Source organism: Lathyrus oleraceus, chromosome 5, assembly GCF_024323335.1.
Source record: "Lathyrus oleraceus cultivar Zhongwan6 chromosome 5, CAAS_Psat_ZW6_1.0, whole genome shotgun sequence".
NCBI classification, from domain to species: Eukaryota; Viridiplantae; Streptophyta; class Magnoliopsida; order Fabales; family Fabaceae; genus Lathyrus; species Lathyrus oleraceus.
In genome coordinates, this window is record NC_066583.1 from 616257602 (window position 1) to 616284167 (window position 26566).

At 39.0% G+C, this 26566-nt stretch overlaps 1 non-coding gene across 1 annotated transcript; it reads right to left on the reverse strand.

Annotated features, from left to right (window-relative positions):
• Window positions 1-3555: 3555 nt before the first annotated feature.
• Window positions 3556-3661, reverse strand: LOC127089606 (small nucleolar RNA R71). Its single transcript, XR_007791180.1, has one exon. It is a non-coding gene; the product is annotated as a small nucleolar RNA R71 (small nucleolar RNA).
• Between the last annotated feature and the right edge of the window lie 22905 nt (window positions 3662-26566).

Here is a 26566-nt window from a genome sequence, read left to right on the forward strand (position 1 = left end):
TTTGTTGTTATTATGTACATTAATGTCCTAAGACCACAATCACAAGCAAAATACAAAACAAGTATTTACAATCACAATATATTCCCATTACATGGCTCAAGTGAACAAAGTAAAAATGGCATCAAAAATAAACAAGTTAAATGATATCAATAATGGCAAATGATAAAAGGGGCTTAATTTAAAGTGCATAAGGTAAATGACTTGAAATTAAAAGTTAGTCAAATGTTAGTTGATTAAGTGTTAGTATTGTTTTTGCTTTTCAATCATTTAAGTGATTCTTTGGAGAACACTCAAGCCTCTATTCATAAGCATGGATCCTTAAACCAAGACATCTCCCAAAGGAAGGAAAAAAGACCAAGTTTCCACACCATACCATGAAAGGGAGGAGACTTACAATCTCAATTACTAGAATGTTATGCCTTTGGGTCAAAATTTAACGTTATGTTAAGCAATCGTAATTGGACTTATGTAGAAGTCACAACTATCTGAGGTTGGGCAATAGTAATTTTAGTGTTAATGCATGTTAGAGATATGGTATAATGAACCATACTCCTAAAACATACCACACTTAAAAGAAAATGGCAAAAGGGTGAACCTAATCTCATCCATGCTTGTATTGATTTATCAATCAATTAGCCTTAGGATATAGAGATATCATAGGTCAATGGAATGAATGAGATAGAAGGGGATCAAAGATGAAGAGGGAGGGGAAATGAGACAAACACAAATTGGACAAGGGAAGGATTTTATCAAATAAAATCATTCATTCATTTTGGGAGATGGAATGTACATTCCATCAATCCCTTAAATCCAATGATTTTAATCCAACAAAGTCAAATCAACTTTGATCAAGGCCCAAACATAATAGTCAAACTCCACAAGTCAACAAAAATGGCTCAACATAATTTATTCACAATTAAACAATTAAAAATCAATTAAAAATGCATTAAATTAAATTATGTTTGATCAAAAACCTAAAACCTTTTCAAAATACCAAATAAATGACCAAGAGATTTATCATAGGTCAAACAAGGTCAAAGGACCTTGGAGAAAAAATTTCATTATTTTTGGAAATGCAAAAGTATTTTTAAACAATTAAAATTATGCACAAAAATAATTAAATCATAAAAAATATTAATATTGATCCAAAAAATAATTTTAATTCAGAAAATGAAAGAGAAAAATATTTGATTTTTTTTTTGTGAAAGTCCCATATTTTTTAGATCAATATTAAAATTAATATGAATTAATGAAAATAAGGCAATTAAAATGAAAATCAGAAATTACAAAAAAACGTGGACCATCTGATCTCCCTCATTAATTGAGGTAGCTGATGACACTGAAATACACTGTATTTTCGACTCCGATTTTGCATGCATTTTAGTTGTTTTATTATTATTTTGTTATGTTATTACTATGTTTCTCTTTGTTTTCAGGTTTTTAGTCTAATCGGAGCCCCGATCGAGAAAAGGAGTGAAAACGAGCTAAAAACCCTAAAATTCAACATTTTACACTTGTGGCTCCCACTGTGGCTGGCGCCATGGGTCCAGCCATGACGTGTCACAACTCAACTTCTCTCAACTGCCACGTCTCCTACTATCTCCATTTGGGCGCCACACTTTGCTCTTATGGCGGGCGCCACATGAAGGAAGTTTTTCCCTCCCAATTTCAAACTGAAGGGCATCCTTGTCATTTCCATTATTTTACTTGCCTATAAATAGAGACTCGAATTCATTTGTTTAATCATCCAAACTTAGAGCAGATGCAAACTTAGAGCAAACTTAGTTTTCACTTAGGCATATATTCAGTATTTTAAAAGTGGTAATCGCTTCGCATTGAGGTGTTACCACAATTGTGTAATCAAGTCTGTGATCGAGTCTGTAATCGAGTTTGGAGCACTCTGGAAGGAAGTTAATCCTGCCGCCATTTTTATTTCCGCTTCGCATTTTATTCAACCCTCCGATTGGAGCATGTTTTTATTGCTTTGCCTTTATCTATTTTATTTTCCCGCACTATCTTTACTTTATTTATTTCTCGCACTCTCTTTACTTTATTTATTTCTCGCACCCGCTTTACTTTATTTACTTCTCGCACTCTCTTTACTTTATTTATTTCTCGCACTCGCACTACTTTTATTTACTTTTCGCACTCGCACTACTTTTCTTTAAATTCCGCACTCGCACTACTTTTATTTAAATTAAAATGCACCTTTACTTTACCATGTCTAACTAAATCTATAAAGGTTAGAATGTAAGGACCGTAATTGAACCGATAATCCGTACAATTGTTCGTAGAAACACTTAAGGGCTATTTTAACTTTCAACTTAAGTTTTCCCACACTTAATTTCCGTTGGGTAAGACCGAAAGCCGTCCAATGTCTTTTTAAACTTAGTTATTTTTAAATATTTCAAATACAGCGAAAGCGCTTTGTTTAGTTCATTAGGAGTTTTTAACTTAAGAAGAAAAGTGATTTTAAAACTATTTTCGGACGCGTTTATAAGTTTAGAGTCTGGTTCGTGAGAACCTCTTTTGGTTAAGAAATTCAGGTTAAAATACTTTTCAACTTAGTCAAGATACTATATTTCTTAAAAATAGGTTTACTACTCTAACGCAATGTGCGCCTTTTTATAAGTGACAATAAGAGGGTTTGATTAGGGAGTACAACTCGGTTCTGAATACGCGAAAGCGACAGTTCCTGTTAAATTGGTTCTTTTCAAAGTAGGAAACACTGCCCATAAGTAGTTCTATTAGCAAGTACTTGGATTATTAATTGATAATGTGAATTACATTCGAGTCTGTCTTTATTAATTGAACTTTATTCAACACTTTACTTTTCATTGCACACTCTAAAAACCCCTATTTTTATTACCTTAGATAAACACCATAACAATAGATAACGATAGATTGACACTTGGTCTCTGTGGATTCGACAATCTTTTATATTACTCTGACGCGTTCGTATACTTGCGAAAAGCACGCATCAAGTTTTTGGCGCCGTTGCCGGGGACCAATTTCGTCAAATTTCATACCCTATTGTTATATCGTTTAAACTTAGGTTATTACCCGCCGGTCAATGCGAAGAACTCGCAGCACCGGAAGCTTAGTATACCGTCTGGCGGAACCTGAACGTTACACTCGCGCACGTTTATTTTTCCATAGAATTAGGAGAGTTATCGCCGAAGATCAAAACCAAAGACCTCTTAAGGATTTCGCCCAACCACCCAACGAAGAACCTAGTTCTAGTATAGTAAACCCAACCATCCCAACTAATAATTTCGAACTTAAACCCTCCCTGTTGCAATAGTGCAACAGAGACAATTCGCAGGTGTTGCTACCGAGAACCCAAACCAACATTTAAAAATCTTTCTCCAATTAGCAGACACTTTTAAAACCAATGGAGCTTCTCCTAAGGCAATCCGTTTAAGATTATTCCCTTTTTCCCTCAGAGATAAAGCCCTATCATGGTTAGATTCCCTTCCACCCAATTCCATTACGACTTGGGATAACCTTAGAAGAGTATTCCTTGCTAGATACTTTCCCCCAAGTAAGACCTCCGTTCTTCGAAACCATATAACTAGATTTACCCAGAACCAAGGAGAATCGCTGTTCGAAGCTTGGGAGAGATATAAAGAGCTTTAAGAGCATGCCCATATCATGGTTTAGAAAATTGGTTAATCATTCAAACCTTCTATAATGGACTTCACTATAACACTAAGATGACCATCGACGCTGCCGCAGGCGGTGCACTGATGAACAAACCTTATCCTGAAGCTAGTGCCCTCATCAAAGATATGGCTCAAAACCATCAATCATGGGAAGTCGAACGAGCGACAGTTGAGAAGAAGGAAGCCCAAGGAGGAGTACATGAACTAAGCTCTATAGACATGATGCAAGCTAAAATGGACGCATTAACCCGAATACTGCAGTTGCAGTTTCGTCGGATTGTGAGATATGTGGAACCAAAGGACACCAGTCTGCAGAATGCAGTCTATTAAACGAAACCCATTATGAGCAAGTGAACTACACCCAAGGGAACCCATACTCGAATACCTATAACCTTGGATGGAGGAATCATCCGAACTTCTCCTTTAAAAACAATAACCCAATCCAAAATAATGCACCTCCGAGACAAACAGGTTACCAAGCCCCAAGATCAAATCAACCTATGCGACCAGTGCCACCAAAGCCGAGCCTTGAGAAAATTATGGAAAATTTTATCACTGCTCAAACCCAACAAAATAAAGAGTTCATGAACCAGAACATTCACGTTAATGAATTGATTACCCAGTTAGGAACCAAGGTTGACCAAATAGTTACTCATACTAAGATGCTTGAAACCCAGATCTCTCAGGTATCTTTAAACCAAGCCCCCCAAACCACACCTGGAGGACAGTTCCCTGGACAACCTCAACAGAATCTGAGAGGGCAAGCCAATGCTATTACCCTACGAAGTGGGAACGCTTATGATGAGCCACCAAACCCAAGATTGAGTGAACCCAAAACTTCTAGGGAATATACTGAATCCACGGACGAAGTAAAGGAACCAGTGGAATCTGAAAACCAGGAAGGTCAAGAAAAAGGAGAAAAACCTAAAGATAAAACTTATGTACCACCCCTTCCATATAAACCACCTATACCATATCCGCAAAGACTCAAACAAACCCAGATCAATAACCAATATCAGAAATTTATTAAGATTATAGAAAAACTTCACGTGGAAATCCCTTTCACATAATCCATCACCCAAATACCTTCTTATGCAAAGTTTCTCAAAGACATCCTTACCAACAAACGTAGACTTGACGATCCATAGCCCTTATAATGTAATTCCATTTCCGAGAATAAATTAGCCAAAAAGGATAAAGATCCTGGGAATTTGTCCATTCCTTGTCTTTTGGGTAGTCATGTCATCGAAAAAGCTTTTCTAGACTTAGGAGCTAGTGTGAGCTTAATGCCTTTAGCAGTTTGTGAGAGGTTAAACTTAGGAGAATTACAGCCTACTAAGATGTCACTTCAGTTAGCCGATAGATCTGTTAAGTATCCGATAGGCATTTTAGAAGATGTCCCTGTTAGGATAGGTCAGTTATTTATCCCTACTGATTTTATTGTCATGGACTTCAAAGAGGACAATGATATACCAATCCTTCTAGGTAGACCATTCTTATCAACTGCAGGAGCCATAATAGATGTCAAGAGAGGAAAGTTGACCTTTGAGGTAGGTGACGAGAAAATAGAATTTATACTTTCGAAATTTCTTATGGCACCTATGATGGGAGACGCATGTTATGCCTTAGATATCATTGATGAATGCGTTAGGGAATTAGAACAAGAAGAAATCATAAAAACAATTAAGTTACCATCAACCCCCATAATGGAAGATGATGACTTTAGGAAACCCTACATCGATGATAACCTTTACGAATGTTTATCCCTTACCCCAGATCATATGCCATGCCCTAAGAAACCAACCTTAGAACTTAAGGAACTGCCTAAGAACCTGAGATATGAGTTCCTCGATGAAGAGATGAATCGTCCAGTTATAGTCAGTGCTACCTTGAGCCAAGAGGAAACAGACCAACTTTTAAATGTTTTACGAAGATATCCCTCAGCCTTAGGATATAATATCTCTGACCTGAAAGGTATAAGCCCATCCGTATGCATGCATCGGATTTCGCTCGAAGAAGATTCAAAACCCTCTGGAGAACATTAGAGAAGAATAAACCCTATAATGAGTGATGTTGTTAAGAAGGAAGTTCTTAAGTTACTTGAGGCAGATATAATCTACCAGATCTCGGATAGTAAGTGGGTGAGCCCTGTGCATGTTATACCTAAAAAGGGAGGCATCACAGTCGTGCAAAACGATAAAGGCGAACATGTAGCAAAACGGATGGAAGGAGGATGGCGGATGTGTATAGACTATAGAAAATTAAATAAAGCAACCAGGAAGGATCATTTCCCTTTACCATTTATAGACCAGATGTTGGAGCGTCTAACCAGACACTCTTACTTCTGCTATCTAGATGGATACTCTGGATTCTTCCAAATACCTATCCACCCCTAAGATCAAGAAAAAACTACCTTTACATGCCCTTATGGAACTTTTGCCTACAGACGAATGCCATTCGGCCTCTGTAACACCCCAGCTACTTTCCAACGCTGCATGATGTCAATCTTTGCAGATTACCTAGATGGTATCATGGAAGTGTTTATGGATTATTTCTCGGTTTGCGGAGTTGATTTTCACAATTGTCTTGCTAACTTTGAGAAAATCCTGGAGAGATGCGTGGAGGTGAACCTCGTGCTAAATTGGGAAAAAAAGTGTCATTTCATGGTGACCGAAGTAACTGTTTTAGGACATATAGTTTCCGAAAAAGGTATAGAGGTAGATAGAGCTAAGATAGAAGTTATATAGAACCTAAAACCACCCAAAACCATCAGAGAAGTCTGAAGCTTTCTTGGACACGCTGGATTCTACCGGCGTTTTATCAAGGACTTCTCCAAAATAACTAAACCTTTAACTGGCCTTTTAATGAAAGATGTTGAATTCATTTTCGATGGAAAATGTAATGAAGCATTTAATCTTTTAAAGCAAGCATTAATATCAGCACCTATTATGAAACCCCCATTTTGGTCAGAACCTTTTGAGATAATGTGCGACGCTAGTGATTATGCGGTTGGAGCAGTTCTAGGAAAAAGGAAAGGTAAAAAATTACATGCCATTTACTATGCCAGTAGGACCCTAGAAGCTGCCCAACTTAACTATGCAACAACTGAAAAGGAATTACTCGCTGTAGTTTTCACTATAGACAAATTTAGATCTTATCTAGTAGTAGCAAAAATTATAGTTTACACTGATCATGTTGCCATTCGTTACCTATTAAGTAAAAAAGATGCCAAGCCCAGGTTACTCCGATGGATTCTGTTACTACAAGAGTTTGATTTAGATATAAGAGACAAAAAAGGCACTAAAAATGTAGTAGATGATCACCTTTCTAGGCTAGAACACCTAAAACCAGACTTAGTACCCATAAACAATGATTTTGCCTATGATAGACTGATAGCTAGACTAGAAACCATTGAACACGATAGCCTAGGCCCTCATGAGCACTTCCAAAAAACCTTAGCAGTAATTCACGTGCCATGGTATGCAGACTTTGTTAATTACCTAGCTGCTGATATCGTACTCCCTGATCTTGACTACCACCGCAAGAAGTTCTTCAACGATGTGAGAAACTTTTATTGGGACGAACTGCTCCTTTTCAAAAGGGGTAAAGATGGAATTTTTCGTCGTTGCGTTCCAGAAGAGGAGGTAAAAAGTATAATTGAGCATTGTCACTCTGCATCCTATGGTGGACATGCAAGCACCTCTAAGACATACACCAAGATTCTTCAAGCTGGCCTATTTTGGCCTACCATATGGCGTGATGTGCATGCTTGCATTATCAAATGTGATAGATGCCAACACACTGGAAACATTTCAAGGCGTGACGAAATGCCTCTAAGAAACATTCAGGAAGTAGAACTCTTCGACGTATGGGGTATAGATTTCATGGGACCTTTCTCACCATCCTTAGGAAACAAGTATATCTTAGTAGTTGTAGACTATGTATCTAAGTGGATTGAAGCTATAGCTGCACCCACAAACGATACTAGGGTGGTGATCAAGCTATTTAAGAACTATATATTCCCTAGATTTGGAACACCCCGTTTAGTCATAAGCGATGGAGGATCACACTTCATATCGAGAATATTTGATAAACTTTTAAGAAAATATGGACTTAGGCATAGAGTAGCAACACCATACCACCCACAGACTAGTGGCCAAGTAGAAGTATCCAATAGGGAGATAAAACAAATTCTAGAAAAAACAGTTTTAATATCTAGAAGAGATTGGTCTCAGAAGCTTCAAAAAGCATTATGGGCCTATCGAACCGCTTTCAAAACCCCTATAGGAACTACTCCCTACCAACTAGTTTATGGAAAATCCTGTCACTTACCTTTCGAATTAGAGCATAAGGCCTATTGGGCCATTAAAACTTTGAATTTAGACTACCTGACCACTGGTGAAAAGCGTATCCTTGACATTCACAAACTAGAAGAACTCAGGCAATCTGCCTACGAGAATGCCAAAATATATAAAGAGAGAACAAAAGCCTGGCACGACAAAAGAATAGTAAGAAAGATTTCAATATAGGCGACCTTGTTCTCTTGTTCAACTCTAGATTATGACTTTTCCTTGGGAAGCTGCGCTCCAGATGGACTGGCCCTTTCAAAGTATCCAAGATTCTGAGATCCGGAGCCGTAGAAATCAAGAACGAAACCTGTAGTCCATTCATTGTAAATGGACAAAGACTGAAGCTCTAAGAAGGAGGAGACATTCCAACAGACTACTCAAGCCACACTCTGATTGATCCACCAATCCCTACTACAGGTGTATAAATTCCGATCGTCAAGCTAATGACGTTAAACAAGCGCTGCGTGGGAGGCAACCCATGGTTTTCTTACCTTGTTTTACTTTTTTGCATTTACTTTATTTTATTTTTTATTTTTTATCATATTTTCACCGAGACTAACTATTTGAAATGTTTGTATTTTCAGGATCCCTTTTCCTAACTTTTACAGGATGCAGAACTTCGACGATATGCACGTGGCCTATAAAGATGATGCCCGGAGAGAGCGCTACATAGCTCTTTACCAGCGCCCTATGGCATCCACACGCTACCCAGACCAGCACTACATGGAAGCCTTGGGTATTGAGCCGAGTATCCAATTTCTGAGCCACCAGCTCCGTTGGGACGAGTCCGCTGACGATTTGAGCAACACCTACAGGAACTTGACATTGGAGTTCCTCAGTTCATTCGATTATGACCCTTAATCTGGACCGGATGGGAATGCTGCTTTCAGACTTTTTGGGATTGAGTACTCCTTCAGCCAGAAGGAGTTCGGTGACCTATTAGGCTTCCAGACCACCCCTGACGATATCCCTGAGACACCGATGGGATACTTTCTAGGGAAGGAAGTGGAAAAGTTCTGGAGTGACATCTCAGGTGGAGGGAGCCAAGATCCTTCTACTCAGTTATCCCAGGCTATACATAACCCTGCTTTTAGATACTTCCAGATGATACTGGCACACTCCTTCCTAGGAAGACCGGATGTTGAGACGTTACTAAGTGAGGAGGAGATATTCCTACTATTTTGTGCATCCTAGTCTCGCCTAGTGGCATGTGGGAACTTTCTGTTATGTGGCCTCAGTAGTGTTTCCAGATCGTCTGAAGGAGTCATTCATGTAGGAGGGATCATCACACAGATCGCCATCACCTTAGGTCTATCTCGCAAGCTGTTACATCTCCGGACCTACTGTGGGTACACTACCATGGATAGAGACTTTTGCTTGACCAGAGGGTTGATGAGGAGATCCTTCTTCAACCCAAGATAGTTCAGATTATTGGTCGATAGCGAGGCAATTCATTATTTTACACTGCCTGATCCTATGATGACCAGCGTTCATGACCCAGCGAACTGGAGTTATGCTTTGGAGGGTCAGGGAGAGACTATCGAGGAGCCCAGATCCCCACCTATTGCTGAGTATACCCCTACACCGCCTTCACCTAGGATCACTGTATTCTCTAACAACTTATCATTGCAGACCCCAGACATCCGCACTCAGATTGCAGAGTGTCGTAGAGAGATTGTCGGGCTTAGGCAGGAGGTGGCTGACCTAACCTTACAGATGGGAGTATCCGATCTCACACACGCTACCGAAGCTGACTGTTTATACCAGGAGATCGCCGAGCTTCGCCAGGAGATAGCCATGCTTCGCGGATCTACTCAGGCAGACGAACCCCCTACTATTTGATTTTACCATCTCATTTTATTTTGTCTCGTTTATGCTTATATTTTTTGCATTTACCTAACTTATTTTATATCATTGCATTTGGGATATTTTCTTAACTATGTCAGCACATTGACATTGATATTTCTACATCTATATATATATATATATATATATATATATATATATATATATATATATATATATATATATATATATATATATATATATATATATATATATATATATATATATATATATATGTTTTATGTTTGTTTATTATATTTATATTTTTATCATAGTCTAGTTGTATTAATTATTTATTTATTTATTAGTCTAATGTTGGAATTTTATTTATATAAAATTATGCAAGCCTTATGTCACTAGGAAATTACAATGCAAACACTATCCGGACCCCCCAACCGAAAAGAGAACGAGAAGCCCAAGCCAAATGACCAAAATCCGGCCCAGCCGAATTTAGCCTTGTGGCGCCCGCCATAGACCTTGTGGCGCCCGCCACAGCGTCTGTATAAGCTCGAGGCAGACTCCCATTTTTCACCATTTTCATACCTTCAAACCTTCAAAACCCATTTTTCCACCTTGCAAAAACGCCCTTCAACCCCACAAAAGCTTCCACATTTCTCATCTTCACACCATACAAATCATTTTCCCAACTTCCATTTTCATTTTCATCCGTCAAAATTCATAAAAATCCCACTTTTATATAAACCCATCTTCATCTTCTTCACCACATCCCGAGAGCTAAAAAATGGAGTTCAATGGATTGCAAAATCGGGAAATCCTCCCGACAAGGTATGTGGATGAAAATTGTCTTTACACTTTGAGTATCTACCATAGCATTTTTTATTTATTAGATAATTTAGGCTTGCATAATATCTTTTCAAACAAAGAACCTACCTTTGAGCGATTGACAATCGAATTTTTAAGTTCTTTAATTTATATTGTCAATCCTAACACTGCTAGCACAGTTGGTACTGTCCGATTTAGAATGTTTGTGGTTGAGTATGAATTCAGTACCGACAAACTAACAGGCCTGTTTCTCATGGGGACGGTGCTATTTGTGAGGGCCCTTTGGATTCAGATTGGTCGGTCGAGGTGTTTTCCTTCTGGCAAAGATTGTCAAACACTTCAATAAATTCTTTTGAAGGAATTCTCGCCTCGACGATCCATAACCCGACCATCAGAGTTTTTAGATATTTGTTGGCATGTACTATTTTTGGCCGGGAGAATCCAAACAAGGTCAATGCTCGAGAGCTTCTATTTTTGCAAGGAAGCCTCACAAATAGAAGAATTAATTCGGTCTCGTTTATGCTCGCGCATATGGCTTTAACTCTTAATAAAACGGGACCTATAGTTTTCGGAGGACTCATTACGTCTATTGCTCGGGCGCTTAACCTGAACAATGAGATAGCTACCCTAGATCCCTTACCCTCTCGCACAATCAACCTAAAATTTCGAAGAGATATAAAATTATGCCGATTGAGGAGAGAAGGAGGTTATGTGCTTATGGTTCATGGTATAGCTATCCCATTTGTTGTCTTACCGTGCACTAGACGTACTGATGTACGTAATGAAAGGAATTGGACCTATGTTTTAGATGCTCCACCTGTTTTGGGTCCTCTTCCTCCTAATGTTCCTGATGAGGAGGGACACGATACTGATGAAGAATATGATCGGAGAGAGTAATCTCCCGTACCTCATGTGTCCCCCCATCATCCTTCACCACCACACACCGCACCATCTTCTTTTTTGCAGGTTCTGCCCCTGGCTTTTATATTACAGAGGAGATGTGGCGTGACCACATGGCTAGAGAGCAAAGGCGTGATGACCTACTCTCTACCATTCAACAACAATTGGCGGATAACATGAGCTTCATGCAAGAATCGCAGCGGAGGACAGATAGATCCTATGAGACTGTTGTGCAGTCCCTGCTTACGATCACAAATGAGCAAGCCCGTCAGCAGCACTACCACCGTCAACATACTGCACTCATAGAAGCCACTCAGGGTTCCATTTTGGGTAACCTTCGAGAGGTGAGGACTGCTCAGGACGCCTTACAGACCAAGATGGATCAGAGAGACCGTCGTCGCAGCCGATCCCGTCGTCCACCTCAGGATGGCGCAGGTACCAGTGGTCAGCAGTAGTATGTCAGGTGACTCCCCCCTTATCTTATTTCGAAACATTGGGGACAATGTTCGATTTAAGTGTGGGAGGAGACTTTATCGCTTTCTATTTTTCTTTGCTGTTTTTAGTTAGTTTGTTAATTTTTATTGCGTTTTAGTTGTTTACTTTATTTCATTTTGCTTTTAGTTTGAGTGTTTTAGATAATGCATGAGTCTGACGAGTCACCAGTATAGTGTATCTTTAGTACAGTCTAATCTCCTCATTCCTTTAGCCCTACCAAAAAAAATTTTTGCAAAAGAAAATGGTGTTATTCTGAAAGTTTTTGGGTTTTTAAGACGGGTTTGAGTAAGGATGCGGTGACTTGGGAGAACTTTTTGAAACATCAGTATTGTTTTAGCACCATAGACTTCATGAATATAGGAATCACTCCCGAAACCCCATATACCATGGCCTTAATCATCGTTTCAGTATAAGTTCTCAGTAGTTTATTTCAGCAGTCAGCTCCGGCCTACGCATCCTCTACGTAGGGGACCGATGAACATAAGTGAATGATCCAGTGAAATAAATAAAATAAAAGAAAGAAAAAAGGCAACTCCGGTATAGGTGACCCTCACAAAGTCATTTAAACCAAAAAGGTTGTAAAAATCTGCTACAAAAGAAAAATAAAAAGAAAAACTCACCCGCTGTTAGTTGGTTCAGAGGTATGTGGTGCTGAACTCGGTAGGGCGGATTACGATTCGGTCCCCCACAACTGCAGTTGGGTCAAATAAAAGGGTTTACACAGATTTATGTTCCAGGAACCCCATATCTAGATCATAATCACTAACAGGTCACTCTGCTATGAAGCATGTACGGATAATGGGCTTAATGTGATTGCGCCTGAATGAAAAGGACACAAAAAGAGATGAAGAGGCAGACCTAGGCATTATGGGATAATATGGGTTGGTTAATATAGGAATGGAGTTTATGTCCGTGTTTACGGATAAGTGTCATCATGATACCCTTAGTTCACTCAGTTAGTACCTATTACTGCATCCCGACTTGAACTTAGAAGCCTTTTTAACCCGAAGCACTCGTTGACACCAGTTTTTCTTCTATGAACTTTTTAGTGTTTTGCTTGAGGACAAGCAAGGGTTTAAGTGTGGGAGAATTTGATGACACTGAAATTCACCGTATTTTCGACTCCGATTTCGCATGCATTTTAGTTGTTTTATTATTATTTTGTTATGTTATTACTATGTTTCTCTTTGTTTTCAGGTTTTCAGTCTAATCGGAGCCCCGATCGAGAAAAGGAGTGAAAACGAGCTAAAAACCCTAAAATTCAACATTTTACACTTGTGGCTCCCATTGTGGCTGGCGCCATGGGTCCAGCCATGACGTGTCACAGCTCAACTTCCCTCAACTGCCACGTCTCCCACTATCTCCATTTGGGCGCCACACTTTGCTCTTATGGCGGGCGCCATGGAGTTGTGGCGGGCGCCACAAGAAGGAAGTTTTTCCCTCCCAATTTCAAACTGAAGGGCATCCTTGTCATTTCCATTATTTTACTTGCCTATAAATAGAGACTCGAATTGATTTTTATAATCATCCAAACTTAGAGCAGATGCAAACTTAGAGCAAACTTAGTTTCACTTAGGCATATATTCAGTATTTTAAAAGTGGTAATCGCTTCGCATTGAGGTGTTACCACAATTTTGTAATCAAGTCTGTGATCGAGTCTGTAATCGAGTTTGGAGCACTTTGGAAGGAATTTAATCCTGCCATCATTTTCATTTCCGCTTCGCATTTTATTCAACCCTCCGATTGGAGCAGGCTTTTATTGCTTTGCCTTTATCTATTTTATTTTCCCGCACTGTCTTCACTTTATTTATTTCTCGCACTCGCTTTACTTTATTTATTTCTCGCACCCGCTTTACTTTATTTGATTCTCGCACTCGCTTTACTTTATTTATTTCTCACACTCGCTTTACTTTCATTTATTTCTCACATTCGCACTACTTTTATTTAAATTCCGCACTCGCACTACTTTTATTTAAATTCCGCACTCGCACTACTTTTATTTAAATTAAAAGGCACCTTTACTTTACCATCTCTAACTAAATCTATAAAGGTTAGAATGTAAGGACCGTAATTGAACCGATAATCCGTACAATTGTTTGTAGAAACACTTAAGGGCTATTTTAACTTTCAACTTAAGTTTTCCCGCACTTAATTTCCGTTGGATAAGATCGAAAGTCGTCCAACGTCTTTTTAAACTTAGTTGTTTTTAACTATTTCAAATACAGCGAAAGCGCTTTGTTTAGTTCATTAGGAGTTTTTACCTTAAGAATAAAAGTGATTTTAAAACTATTTTTGGACGCGTTTATAAGTTTAGAGTCTGGTTCGTGAGAACCTCTTTTGGTTAAGAAATCCAGGTTAAAATACTTTTCAACTTAGTCAAGATACTATATTTCTTAAAAATAGGTTTACTACTCTAACGCAATGCGTGCCTTTTTATAAGTGACAATAAGAGGGTTTGATTAGGGAGTACAACTCGGTTCTGAATACGCGAAAGCGACAGTCCTGTTAAATTGGTTCTTTTCAAAGTAGGAAACACTGCCCATAAGTAGTTCTATTAGCAAGTACTTGGATTATTAATTGATTATGTGAATTACATTCGAGCCTGTCTTTATTAATTGAACTTTATTCAACACTTTACTTTTCATTACACACTCTAAAAACCCCTATTTTGATTACCTTAGATAAACACCATAACAATAGATAACGATAGATTGACACTTGGTCTCAATGGATTCGACAACCTTTTATATTACTTTGACACGTTCGTATACTTGCGAAAAGCACACATCAGTGGCAGATTAGATGGTCCCTAGCGTGCGTTCCATATGGTCTTGAGTCAACAGCGCTGCACATGTGGTAATTCAAACCAACGCCTAAGATTAAAACAAAATAAATGGATCATGTGGTTCTGAAGCTTGCGAACGCATCGCCGGAGCTAGAGCTCCGGTCTTCTTCTCCGGTGGACCTCACGGGACTGATCCGCCTTCAACCATCACCAAAATGAAAAAGAAATACATGGATTTAAAGAAAAAATGCTCAAGAGCTCGAATCTGGCCTCAATTTTGTCTAACTCCAAGTATATAGAAAGATACAGGGAGTTGAATTTTGAGGATCATGATCTGAGTTGCTTCGGTTTGATCTCAAAGAAACTCAATCTTTTTTCCTACATTGGTAGGACTTCAGACAACCAAAAATCAACAAGAATAGTGGAGATTTGAGTGAGAATCGAAAAAATGAAAAATTCTGAAAATCACCTTCACTGCAGCTTCAGATTGGCAAGATCTTGCTCTCAATTATGCTTGGCCTTGCTTCAGATGCTTGATGGAATGGAAATGGATCAAGGAAAGGGATCAAGGAAAGGGATGGACTCTTGGAGTTTCAATCTCAAAAACAGTAAGAGATTCAAACTCGATTTTCAAAGAAAACTTCAAGCTTATCCTTTAATGGTGAGGGTTTAGGGTTGCTGATTCAAAGCTTGCGCACCAGGGTCCTTAATTATGGGCAGGAGAGCTTTTATTTATAGCCAACGAGATTGATAATTGCACACTTCCATTTTTGGCCAATGTTTAAAATCTCACTTGCATGCTTGCGTGCGCGTGTGATAGGCCCATAAAATGATGCACTTGGATCCAAAATTATGTGCAAGCAATGCTGGAATCATGTTGACAAGCCATGCATTCGTGTATGAAAAGTGGAACTTCAAATTATCCAAATGGTCCTTCGACTTTAAGCCATGCGCAAGTCATTCATACTTTATCCAAATGAGATGATTTTCGATTTTTTGGAAAGGTTAGATCAAGAGGAACAACTTTCAGGTTGAAAACATTTTCATTTGAGACTTGGATCATGACGAATTTTGAGGTGGAAGTTTGGAAAATCAAACATATAAAAAAAACTCTAAGTACCAAGCCATATGTTCACTTCTTCCACCTTGAATAACTTTTTATATGGGTTTTAAATGAGAAAAGTTCCTTCATAAAAGTTGTATCTCTTTCACATCCCTTCAATTTGGTCACAAATTTGACCTCATTTGGATTTAGCATGGAGGAGTTATGTATTTTAGAAGTTGAGGAAAATCACTTGTTCAATGGTATTGGTCCAAAATGACCTATAATGTTTCCTCTTGGCACATGCATTTGCAAGTTGAATTTGCACTTCCTCCAAACATCAAAGTTTAAGTAGACATCTTTAATTTGATCATGAAAATTGAATGGATTTCATATCATAAAAATTGAGCAAGTTATTGTCTGGGGAAGTTGACCTTCAAATTAGGGTTTAGACAAAATGACCTATAATCTTTCACCATAAAAAATGACTTTCCAAGCCAAACTAGCTCTTGACCTCAACATGAAAGTTGTTTGGAATGTAATTTAGAGTAACGTTTATCTTCGAATCATTTTCATATGATAATAAAATTGTAGGAGATAGGGTCTAGGGAACCCTAGTTTTGATCAGTTGAATTCCTCTGGTCAACCACTATGAGCCAACTTGCTAGCTTGATATACTCTTGACTTTTGGGACATATGGAGGGTCATATATGCATAAGATGATGAAATATGAAATACCCCTTTAAATATTTGACCAATTGTTGAGGAAACATATTGAAGAAGTCGCACAAGATACCCAGATGAATTAGGGTTTCCAAGGCAAACCAACTCCAAACTCTTGATGACTTCTTGATCAAAATAATATGTGAAGATCATGGGGATCCATATATGATACTTAGATCTATAGTAAACCATTTCTTGATTGAGCTCCTTGCATTGAGGGTCTCAAACCCTAAATATGAGCTTGATAGAGCATGGGTGAGCATGTGCACTACCTACAAAAGAGTTAAACTATACAATGACATATTTTTTGGTTTTTTGGTTAGTAAATAATGAAAAAAAAAGTATGATACAATCAAATGTGCTTGATGATCTCTCCTAATGCAAACCTAGTGAATGAGGGGTAAGGAGGATGTCAAGTTATGATCCCAATGCTAATGTATATGATGAGATATCATGAGGGATCTTAGGGTCAAAATTGGGGTCTTACAGCTGCCCCTATTTAAGGACATTCTAGTTGAGGAGGTGAAGGTTAAAATCTTCGTATCGACTCAGTAGAACGGACTTAAATAACAACATATAGAAACAAATTTTGGTCCCTAAGAAAACTCACGATGCATATGATATGAATGTTAAAATAATCTCTGTGGGGAAAATGTTGCCACAAAGGAAACGAATCCGGAGAGACTAAAAGTCCGCATGAGTATAACGCATTCCATACGGAAAACTCGTTAGGGAAACATAGACTCTAGGGGTATAAAAGGTTGTGTAGGTTAGACTACGACTTTAAAACTGCTAGGGGACTCGAGGGGTTCCACGAAAATAAATCAATAGAAAGGGTCAGCCGGGGAATAAAAGGAATATCTATAGGGGAAATTGGAAAATCAGAACAAAGCCGAAATGCTTGAACCAAGCAGGAAATGGAGATCTTACTGAGGAAATACACACTCAAACTTAACTGGGGAAGAATTGATCTTCGACACAGGAGTAACAGAAGTATATTATCCACAGCCGGTTACTAGGCAAGGAGATAACATAATATGTCAGAGAGGACATCCGTTACCGGTTAGGGTAAACATATCAAGGATGAATCGTTAGGGAGAGAACCAAATCAAATAGGATGTATAACTACCAATTACTGGGCAGAAGATCACAAAGAAAGAGAATATCCGTCACCGGTTAAGGTGAACATATCAAGGATAGACTCAAAGAGAAGAATATTCGTCATCGGTTAAGATGAACATATCAAGGATGGACTCACCTGGGGACAATAGGAAGAATATCCGTTACCGGCTAGGGTAAACATATCAAGGATAAACTGCCTAAAAAGATAGGCATTATATCTATCGGCTACTGGATAGAATACTGAAAAGAGAATATCACATCGATTAAGATAAACATATCAAGGATAGACTCCGAGGGGAGAAATAGGAATTACATCTATCGGTTACTGGATAGAATACCAAAAAGAGAATATCCGTCATTGATTAAGATAAACATATCAAGGATATACTCCGCAAAAAAGGGAAGCAGGATTTACAACTACCGGTTACTGGGAAGAAGACCGCAAAGAAGAGGAGATTTGTCATTGGTTAGGATGAATATATCAAGGATTACCCTTTTGGGAAACAAAATAGGGATTACAACTCCCTTTTTACTGGGTAGAATACCAAAACGAGAATATACATCATCAGTCAAGATGAACATATCAAGGATAAACTCAAAGTAGGGGAAATGTGAAAATGAATCCGCTTGGGAGAAAAGGGAAATAGATTACTTTTACCAGGTATTGGGGCAAAAGTGACATACTTGCAAATTGAGAAAAATATTACCAGTTACTGGGTAATAGACACTCGGGGGACCAAAAGCATCTATTTATGTGAGATCTAGAAAGAAATGGTCAATCAAAGACTCAACCCAATGAGGATATAACTCAGGGGAAGTGATTCCATCCAGACAATCAACTGGGGAGGAAGCTAAAATAATGATCATCCATGAGGAAATAACTCAGTGGGGAAATAAGAAAGGTTAAATTCTTTATACTTAAGGGGTTGACACTCTATAATTGAAAGAGGACAGACACACCAAATCTGCGTGGGGGGGGGGGGGGGGGGGGAAGACACCACCGTAGCAGAGGATCAGAGAAACAATGAAACACGCAGTGCATTATTAATGCAATGATGAAATCTGTGAATGTATATGTATATGTATATGTATATATAATGATTATGCTGAAAAAACGATCACAAAGGATACAAATGTCACTGGTTTGCATCACCAATACAATACTCATCCAATCCTCACAGGAGGGAAGCATCTGATGGAGAAAAATGGTAGCGAAGGATGAATGGGAATCATCTATCTCAAAGGCTCAACCCTGGCTGGGGAAAAGGTTTGCCGAAAATCTGCACCATTAACTCTGCGAGGAATTTTAGGTCAACATTATATCAAATGGGTGATAACCTTGCAGAGGACTAAAAATACTGCTCAAGAATCAGGGTTGGCCGGGGTCAGGGATAACTCTGTTGGCAACTTGAGGGGAAACAAAATTTGTTGAATCTATGCAACCTGCTGCGATAATGCGCCTACAACTCGAGAGAGGCAATTACGAACTCAGTTGGGGAAACCAACAAAACTTGGATGGAGATTGAAAAGCAGTTGGGGAAGAAACAGATATCATACCAACTGCTTGGGGAAAACCAACAATGCTTCGCATTTTAGGGCTTACATGTTCTCAGACCGCTGTGGACATCGATTGCTCTTTTTAAAAAGTAATTGCTTTTATTATTTAAGAAAACATGATTTTTAATTTAAAAATTTAATTTCAAAATGATCACAATAAAATTTAATTCTATTTAGCCAAATAAATAAGAGTAGAAACAATTGGATAAAAAGCTCAACTTTATTTAATAGAATGGTAGTCTGTAAATGACAAGACTCCATAGATCTTTACAAAAGTTGAAAAATGGTAATTTACATGGAAAATGGCTACATTGAATACAATGATCACTAATCCTTATATCTCCTTCAATATCCACTATGCTCTTGGCTTTGGTTGAAGATGAATAAGAACCAAACATTATGCTGAAGAAAGTCTTCAAGACTGGAGATCAACAACTTGCAGTTACTTGCCATAATCCCTAATTTTTGCATAAATTGCCCCAATATGCGGTACTCAATTTATCGGGATAAATTTTTCTGTTTTATGTCTTTGACGTTTGCCTGGATCGCCCTTTCGGGTTTACAGTCCACCGAGATGCTCATTTTTTCCTAAGCCGCCCTTTCGGGTTTTCAACTTAGCGAGTTGTTCTTCTCTTTTTTTAGGCGGAGTATTTCTTGACTGTATCGGCATTCACAGGACGAGTGAACTCTTCACCATCCATAGTTGTAAGAATCAAAGCACCACCTGAAAAGGCTCTCTTAACAACATATAGGCCTTCATAATTAGGAGTCCATTTGCCCCTAGAATCTGGTTTGAAAGATAGAATCTTCTTGAGCATAAGGTCACCTTCTCTGAATACACGAGGTCTGACCTTCTTATCAAAAGCTTTCTTCATTCTTTGCTGATACAACTGACCATGATACATGGCAGTTAACCTCTTCTCTTCAATCAAATTCAGCTGGTCATACCTGGTTTGACACCATTCAGCCTCAGTCAACTTGGCTTCCATCAGCACACGCAATGATGGGATCTCAACCTCTATCGGGAGCACAACCTCCATGCCATAAAGAAGTGAGAAAGGGGTTACCCATGTTGAAGTGTGGATGGATGTACGATACCCATGCAAAGAAAATGGGAGCATCTCATGCCAATCCTTATACGTCACAACTATCTTTTGAATGATCTTCTTGATGTTCTTGTTCGCAGCTTCAACAGCCTCATTCATCTTGGGTCTGTAGGGAGAAGAAGTATAGTGTGCAATCTTGAAGTCTTTGCTAAGAGCTTCCACCATATTATTATTCAAGTTACATCCATTATCAGTAATGATCTTACTTGGCACACCATAACGACATATAATATGTTTCTTGATAAACCTTACAATAACTTGCTTTGTTACATTCTCATATGATGCCGCTTCAACCCACTTTGTGAAGTAGTAAATAGCCACCAAAATGAAACGATGTTCGTTCGAAGCTTTGGGCTCAATCATGCCAATCATATCAATTCCCCACATGGAGAAGGGCCATGGAGAGGAAATACCATTCAATAGTGTCAGTGGAACATGAATTTTATCTGCATATATTTGACACTTGTGGCATTTCTTCACAAACTTGTAACAATCAGATTCCATTGTCAGCCAATAGTAACCTGCTCTCAACATCTTCTTAGACATAACGTGTCCATTGGAATGAGTACCAAAGGAACCTTCATGGACTTCAGTCATCAATAAGTCTGCTTCGTGTCTATCCACGCATATGAGCAGAACCATATCAAAGTTTCTCTTGTAAAGCACACCACCATTCAGGTAGAAATTGTCAGTTAATCTCCTCAAAGTCTTCTTATCTTTCAAAGACGCCCCAGGCCGGTAAATATGACTTTGGAGGAAACACTTGATATCAAAATACCATGGCTTCTCATCCTTGATCTCTTCAATAGTGAACACATGAGTTGGCCTATCAAGACGCATCACAGACAAATTGGGAACTTCATTCCAATACTTCACCATAATCATTGAAGCCAACGTTGCAAGAGCATCTGCCATCCGGTTTTCATCTCGAGGGATATGATGAAATTCAACCTTTGTAAAGAAAGTTGAAATCCTCCTCGCATAATCTCTATATGGTATCAAATCGGGTTGATTCGTCTCCCATTCACCTTTGATCTGATTCACAACCAAAGTTGAATCTCCATACACGTTCAAGTACTTGATTCTGGGATCAATGGCCTCTTCAATCCCCATAATGCAAGCTTCATACTTAGCCATATTATTTGTACACTTGAAAGTCAATCTAGCTATAAACGGAAAATGAGTGCCTTGAGGAGTAATAATCACTGCTCCAATGCCATTACCATTCTGACTAACAACTCCATCAAATACCATGCCCCAACGGGAACCAGGTTCTGGCCCTTCTTCAAGCAATGGTTCATCATAATCTTTCATTTTTAAGTATAAGATCTCTTCATTAGGAAAATCATAATGTATTGACTGATAGTCTTTGATCGGTTGGTGAGCCAAATGGTCAACCAAGACACTACCTTTAATAGCTTTTTGAGATCGGTATTAAATATCATACTCTGATAATAATATCTTCCAACGGGAAATCCTCCCAGTTAAAGCAGGCTTCTCAAAAATATACTTGATTGGATCCATTTTGGATATCAACCAAGTGGTATGATTCAACATATATTGACGCAGACGCTTAGCAGCCCAAGCCAATGCACAACAAGTCTTTTCTAGCATAGAATACCGAGTCTCATAATCGGTGAACTTCTTACTAAGGTAGTAAATAACATATTCTTTCTTTCCAGTTTTGTATTGCTGACCTAGAACATAACCCATGCTCTCTTCGAGCACAGTCAAATACATGATCAATGGTCTTCCTTCAACAGGCGGAGACAGGATCAGAGGGTCAAGCAGATATCCTTTGATACTGTCAAAAGCTTTTTGGAAATCCTCGGTCCAATCACAAGACTGATTTTTCCGAAGAAGCTTGTATATATGTGCACATGTGGCAGTCATATGGGAAATGAATATGGAGATATAGTTCAAGCGGCCGAGAAAACCTCTGTCTTGCTTCTCAGTTTTGGGCGCAGGCATCTTTTGTATTGCTTTGACCTTGGCATGATCAACTTCAATACCCTTCTCACTGATAATAAAGCCCAACAGCTTACCAGAATGAACACCAAATGTACATTTATTGAGATTCAAGCAGAGTTGGTACTTCCTCAAACGCTGGAATAGCTTCAACAAATGCTCGACATGCTCTTCCTCATCACTGGATTTAGCAATCATGTCATCAACATAGAGTTCGATCTCTTTATGCATAATATCATGAAAAAAAGTGGTAATTGCTCTCTGGTAAGTTGCACCAGCATTCTTTAAACCGAAAGGCATCACTCTATAACAGAATATTCCCTAGGGTGTAATGAATGTGGTCTTTTCCATATCCTCAGGTGCCATCTTGATCTGATTATATCCGGAAAATCCATCCATAAATGAAAATACTTTGAATTTGGTTGTATTGTCTACCAACATGTCAATGTGTGGCAGAGGAAAATCATATTTCTGACTAGATTTGTTCAAATCTCTATAATCAATGCACATACAGACTTTTCCATCTTTTTTCGGAACATGCATAATGTTGGCCACCCATTGCGAATACTCAGCAGTAACAAGGAAACCAGCATCGATCTACTTCTGCATTTCTTCTTTGATCTTCACTACCATATCAGGATGAGTCCTCCTCAATTTCTGCTTGACTGGCGGGCATTCTAGCTTTAATGGCAATCTATGCTCCACAATCTCAGAATCCAAACCAGGCATGTCTTGATAGGACCAAGAAAACACATTTGAATATCATCGGAGAAGATCAATCAACCCCTTCTTAACCTCCGGATACAGTCGAGATCCAATCTTGACTTCCTTCACATCATCTTCGGAACCCAAGTTGACTAACTCGATCTGCTCTTCGAACGGCTGAATGGTTTTTTCCTCGTGCTCAAGTAGACGAGAAAATTCATCAAACACTTCTTCATCATTTTCTTCCTCATCCTCAAACACAGGGAATTCAAAGTTTGGAGAAGCAGTAAGATCTTTGTATTCAATGGGTTTAGAAACCAACCTGCATAATAATTTGATATTTTGATTTTAGAGAAGTGAATTGTGACCAAATATTATGCAGATGAACAATTATTAATTATTTATTTATGTTTTATGTGATTACCATTTTCAGAAAAGCAAAAAGTAAAAATAAAACATCATAGATGTGGATGAATAGAATTGTATTTTATTAATGATCAAATTAAAAGATGCCTAACAATGTCCGCTTCTCCCTTAGGCATAGGAGAAGGATTTTCAAAAACAATAAAACAATTACTTAGAGCGATGAACAATAACAAGAACATCGACAACGATCCAATTGTTGCAAGATTTTCCATGCGTCACAAGATTGGTGCAGTCTTCATCTTCATCTTCCTCAATCACTACAATTAAGTGTTCTTCACTACCATGGATGAACCCTCCGCTACAGAAACTAGGTTACACATCTTCAACTTTGATCACAGACGACCCTTGCTGAAATCCCAAACCATCATGATTCTTGTTCTCGGCGACCTCTACCATCCGACCCCATTGATCAGAACTACCATCTTCAACAATCTTTTGAGCGTCTTTAAAAGAGGACATAGGTGCCCCAACTCTCTTTTCTTCAGCAATAGATAGAGCTTGGAACGGAGTTCCAATCTCATCCTCAGCTTCCACGTATGAGAAAGACGATAGATGACTCACCAACAACGCTTTCTCTCCACCCACAATGACGAGGTTACCATTCTTCACAAATTTCAATTTTTGATGCAGAGTGGACGTCACAGCTCCTGCCTCATGTATCCATGGCCTTCCTAACAAGCAACTATAGGCCGGGTGGATATCCATTACCTGTAAAGTAATTTGGAAATCACTCGGACCTATCTTCACTAGAAGGTCCACCTCACCAATAATAGTCTTGCGAGAACCATCAAAAGCTTTGATGATCACGCCACTGTATCTCATCAGAGCTCCTTGGTAGGATAATCTTGACAGAGTTGACTTGGGAGTACATTAAAAAAAGAATCGGTACCAACCAATACATTTGACAGTGCATCCTCCTTACAATTCATTGATATGTGTAGTGCCAGGTTGTGATTTATGCCCTCCTCGGGGAGTTCTTCATCACAGAAGCTCAAATTGTTGCAGGAAGTGATGTTAGACACAATATGATCAAATTGATCCACTATCACATCATGTTCCACATAATCTTTCTCCAATACCTTTTGCAATGCTTCTCTGTGTGCTTAAGAATTCATGAGCAGAGACAACACTGAAATCTTGGAAGGAGTTTGGACCAGCTGCTCCACCACATTAAATTCACTTTTCTTAATCAAACAGAGTACCTCATCATCATCGTTAGGCTTCAAACTGTTGGATTCACCAGACTGACACTTTGGAGCACAAACCGGATTCACTACGGGTACATCAACCTTCTTACCACCATCTTCCATATCTTTTGGGAAAACAGGCCCAAAAACTCGACCGCTACGGGTCACCTTCATTATATCAGCAATGCTCATAACAGAATTGGTCGTAGGCAGCGGAACCTCTTGACCATTCTCTAACATATTAGTGTTATACTTATAGGGAATAACTTTATTGGGTGCATACGGGACTGGGCCCACCAACCATATCAGTAACGGCGATATCGATCTGTTGACACTGTTACTGTTGTTGCTATCAAACTGAATTACCAGCCACTCATGGGTCTTAAAGACTAGCGCAATTACATTGACATCATCTATATCCCTAGATTGTTGAATCTGGATTACATTCTCATCCATCAACTTCTGGATATCTCTCTTGACAATAGAACACCCACAGGGGTTCACACTGCAGATTGTACAACTGTCATGGTCGTGTTCATAATCACTAATCGTATACAAAGTCTTGTGCATTTCTACCAAAGATCGACGAATACATCGCACATAAAACACTCGGAAACTTCCTGGACAACCATCTACCATATTAACAGAGGGATTACCATGAACAGGCAATGGGTTAGCTTTAACATTCGGTGCACGGTCCTCAAAGGACACCATCCCATTCTTCACTAGCTTCTGGACCTCGTATTTCAACGGGTAGCAATTCTCGATATCATGACAAGGAGCTCCTTGCTGAAAGGCACATCGGATTATTGGCTTATACCACCATGGAGGTGGTTCTGGAATTTATGGCGGATTTATTGGTTGAAGAAGGTTCTTGAGAACCAAAGACGAATATAACTCAACATATGACATAGGAATAGGGTCAAAAGAGACCTTCTTCCTCTCAAAGTCCTGTTGTTGTTATTGTTGCTTATTGTTGGTGTTGTTTGTTCTTTGTTGTGGTCGTTGTTGACGTTGTTGTTGAACTGGCACTGATTGATTGTTGGAAAATACTGGAATAACGGATGGTGCTTGATGATGGTGTTGATGTGGTTGCGGACTTCTTCTAACATGAGGCCTCCTCTGCCTCCCAACTGATACTGCATTGGTTTCACCTTCCTTTTTTCTGGAGAACCCACTACCATAATTCTTGTTCGACGATACCTCTTCCTTAGATAACCGTCCCTCACGGACACCTTCTTCTAATCTCATCCCCATGTTTACCATTTCGGTAAAGTCACTAGGGGCACTAGCAACCATTGGTTTGTAATAAAACAAACTCAGGGTCTTGAGAAAAATCTTAGTCATCTCCTTTTCTTCTAACGGAGGGTTGATCTGAGCAGCAAGCTCTCTCCATCTCTGGGCGTACTCTTTGAATGTCTCCTAATCCTTCTAAGACATCGACCTCAGTTGGTCCCTATCTGGCGCCATATCCACATTGTAGTTGTACTGTTTCACAAAGGCCTCACCCAAATCATTAACTGTGCAAACACTTGCACTATCCAGTCCCATGTACCACCTCAGAGTGGCACCAGTCAAACTATCTTGAAAGTAATGAATCAGTAACTGATCATTATCAATTTGCGTCGACATTTTCCTGGCATACATGACGAGATGGATAAGTGGACATGTATTTCCCTTATACATTTCAAAATCAAGGACTTTGAACTTCATCGGGATCTTGACATTCGGCACTAGGCAGAGCTCATCAACACTCTTAACAAACAAATCTTTTCCCGTCAAGGTCTTCAACTCCTTTCACAGCTTAAGGAATTGGTCTTTCATATCATCCATCTTCTCATAAACATCCGGACCCTCAGACGGCTCAGAATGGTAGATGGTGTCCTCAACATGAGGCAGAGTGTGAAC